This window comes from Triticum dicoccoides, chromosome 3A (assembly GCF_002162155.2).
Source record: "Triticum dicoccoides isolate Atlit2015 ecotype Zavitan chromosome 3A, WEW_v2.0, whole genome shotgun sequence".
NCBI lineage: Eukaryota > Viridiplantae > Streptophyta > Magnoliopsida > Poales > Poaceae > Triticum > Triticum dicoccoides.
In genome coordinates, this window is record NC_041384.1 from 51,455,588 (window position 1) to 51,459,396 (window position 3,809).

The window sequence follows — 3,809 nt, forward strand, 5'->3', positions numbered from 1 at the left end:
AATAGCAACAAACTAAACGATCAAGTGCTAAGCCAACGGAATGGGTCAAGTTAATCACATCATTCTCCTAATGATGTGATCCCGTTAATCAAATGACTACTCATGTCTATGGTTAGGAAACATAACCATCTTTGATTAACGAGCTAGTCAAGTAGAGGCATACTAGTGACTATCTATTTTTGTCTTTGTATTCACACATGTATTATGTTTCCGGTTAATACAATTCTAGCACGAATAATAAACATTTATCATGATATAAGGAAATAAATAATAACTTTATTATTGCCTCTAGGGCATATTTCCTTCATGGTGGGGCATCCCCGGCCGCACGATCCACGCCGTCCTCGAGTACCTCGAGGGCAGCAACGATCCGCCGCTCCAGTACCTGGCGGCCCCGGCCCTGCCCCCCGCTGGAGCGGCGGCCCATGGCTGCCGAGGCGCATGCTGGGCGCCTCCTCCTCCTCCTCCTCCTCCGGGTCACCGGCGCTTGTCAACGTCAAGGCAGAGCCCGTGGAAACGCCACTCGGGCGGCGCACCCGCGGCGCTGCCCTCGTCATCAATGAGGGCGGCCGTGCCTCCTCCTCGGCTCCTACCCGCCTCGTCAAGCCGAAGACGGAGCCGAGGCTTGCCGCCGTGAAGAGCGAGCATGATGACGAGCTCGACGAAGAGGCCGCCATGAAGTGGACGCGGGAGGATTGGGCCCAACTGGAGATGGAGCGTCAGCGCCGCGTCCTAGAGGATATCGCCGCTCGCCGTCGTGGCCGCGACGAGGGAGGCGTCATCGTCCTTGAGGATAGCGATGACGACGCGCCACCGCTGGCCAAACCAGTCCGCCCGGGCGACCCCGGGCAGGGGTCTAGCAGGGACGGCCGCGGAGTGAAGAAGGAGAAGAAGGAAGACGATGACGGCGACTACGACGTCTCCAACAAGCTCTTCGGCCTGTAGGCGCGGCAACAACTGTTTTTTTCTTCCTTTAGTAGATTATATGTTTTCAATATGCAAAAAAACCGTGAAACGCCTAAATATCGCTGAATCTATGTGGTGTTTGTCGAATTTTGGCCGATTCTGTCTTTAAAAATATTTTAAAAAGGGCGTCTGGGGGCGATCTGGGGGCGGCGGCTGGGAACTCGATCATCCCCCACGCCGAAAATATCACCGGCACGCCCCCAAGCGGCGCTTTTTTCTAGCCCCGGGCGAAAGGCTGGAGATGCTCTAAGACAAGGTGGCTCCTTGCCCCTAGACGAGATCAAACTGCCTTGACTCAATGTCGTTGTTGCTTTCTTCTCCACAAAATCGGCTGACCCAATTAGGTTTTCAGGCGACTGTCATGTAGCTAAACTGAAGTTATAATCACACAACAAGTTCATACGTAACACTAGGATACGCTAACAAGTTCATATGAGTACGATCTAGGACTAGATAGATATACGCAAGTCAAACATCAATGCTTCGTGCCCTTCCCCTTGTCATCTCCAGAGCGACGGTAGTATGTGCTGAAATATGCGCAGTCACCGGGTTCCGAGGGGGGGAGGGGGTCAGAGTTGTTGGAGGAGCTGTGAGACGGAGGGTTTTGCCTGCAACGACCTCTTGCTCAACTACAACTGCTCCGACGCCTTGAGGCCTAGCCGTGAGGACTTAGCATTCTTGCGACAGTGGGTGTCCGTGTTTGTTGTGGCCAAGGACCGGCGCAGGACACTGTGGTGAAGCCGATCAGACTCAGAGGGTTGAGGGACCGGCGCGGTTTGGCAAAATCATGACCAGAGCGGCTGGATAATGCCAGGGTCACCTGTTTTGCGCTACGAGCTACCCATGCCCCGACTCGTGGAGCCATACTAGGCTTGGAGGTGCCAGGCCAGCACCCAATGCTTATGTTTCATTCTATGGTGTTGCTTATGTTTCAATCTTATATCAGGATTTCAAGATTGTTCCCAGTTTTTAGAAATATTGTTGTTAATTTTGGATGCTTGCATTTCCAACCCAAAGATAGCATCTTGTTTACATCATGTTTAGAAGGATGCTTGCATTTCCAACCTCAAGATAGCTAATATCCTACGTTGCACCGATACGGCGATACAAGTACGGCGATACGGGATACGGCAATTTCTAGAACAACAATATGCGATACGTCGAATATATATAAATAATTAATAAAAGAAAAGAAATATCCACACGAATCTCAACATAAGATCAATGACATAGGACTTAGATGTGCAATACTTATTGCACATTTAGATGTGCTTTAGCAAAACTATAATAAAAACCAACACAACAAAATGTCCTCGACTCCATTAGTTGCGTGATTGCCTCCAAGCCTCTTTTCTTTTGTCTTGAATGATCCAGGTCCTCAACTCCTCATGGTGTACACAAAATAGAAAATACATCAACAAGCAGCAACATCAGCAAGTAATTTTATCCAACAAACATCAACAAGCAGCAATAGATAGAAGTGATAGCCTCCTTTGTGCAGCTATTTCTCTCGGTGTACTAGTAGTACGGACGCCAGCAAGCACAGCCAAGCAAGAATCCAGCAAGCAGGCAAGCATACATCAAGCACACAGCAAGCACACATCAGACATCACTCGGTGCTCGGGGAAATTGCCTTGCGACGGCGGCGCAGAAGACTCGAGGAGGAGAGGCGATTCTGGGCGGTGGGCGCGGCGGCGTCACCATATAGTCCATCCCTTCTCCTCTACTGCATGGTTTGAAGGACTCCATATTTCCCTCAAGCTAACTTTCACTTCTGAACTTTGTAGCCACTAACATGGGATATGTGCGATCTTACTGAGAACACTCCTGTCCTCTCCAAATTCCAAGACCAAAAGTTCTGAAGCCATGTACATAACGGAGTTATCAGAATGGCATCCCCGTCCAATGGCAAGGAAGTATCATGGATTAGTCCCTCTCTCCATTGAGCTGAAGTTTCATCTATCAGATCGTCAGCTAGTTGAGGAGCTGAATTGGTGAGGCATACAAGTGGTCTCATTAATTCGTCACGGGGTAACCAATTTTGGCACCATATCTTTATTGTCGATGCGTGAACCTAAAATGTTGAGATCTAAGGCTGCTCGTAGTGGGAGTGTCATATACTAGCATCATGTATATGATATTACCTTCATAGTGCATAGTATCTGAAGGTGGTATTATAGACGACCTCATTTATATTTATGCATGGCACAGAATAGCACAACATTCAATACGACACGGTATCATATCATGATACCCATCCCTCTTGATTTCTCCATTTAATTGTATGTCACTTCATCTAAATTGCTTAGTTGGTAGACATGATAATTCATGTGATACACTCGTAGGAGGTCTAAGAGCGTGCGTATCGTTGGATAAAGTTCACAAATCCAAAACCGCTGCAGTGTAGGCCTCACACGTCAGAACCCACATCGACTTTTCCAACTGTGAGATTCTCATCTTAAGCTGCTTCTAAGCTATCGCGGGCGATTGGCGCATCTATGCAGGTATATATAGGAGTCAACGCTACTCTAGAACCGGTGCTTGTTGAATAGTCGACTCCAACGAATTTTGTGTTAGCACTCGACTTAGCACCGGGTTTTGACCAACTCTGCACTTGCTTAGGTGACCCTGACAATGTGGCGGCTATACATAGTGGCGGCACTCCGGCTGCTAATTATTAGAAGAATAGAAGATGCATGCATGGTGGCGGCTATGCATGAATATTCCAATGACCCGGGCTGGGGCTGGCCTTGGGTATAAAGGCCTCTCATACGCATGCATTCTCATACCTCCCCAAAGCTAACTATAGCGAGCTCGCTAGCTTTTTCCTGAAGAAGAACAAC

General features: G+C 48.5%; 1 pseudogene; it reads left to right on the plus strand.

Moving 5' to 3' along the window:
• Positions 1–675: 675 nt before the first annotated feature.
• Positions 676–3,809, plus strand: part of LOC119271901 — an 8,241-nt pseudogene continuing 5,107 nt past the window's right edge.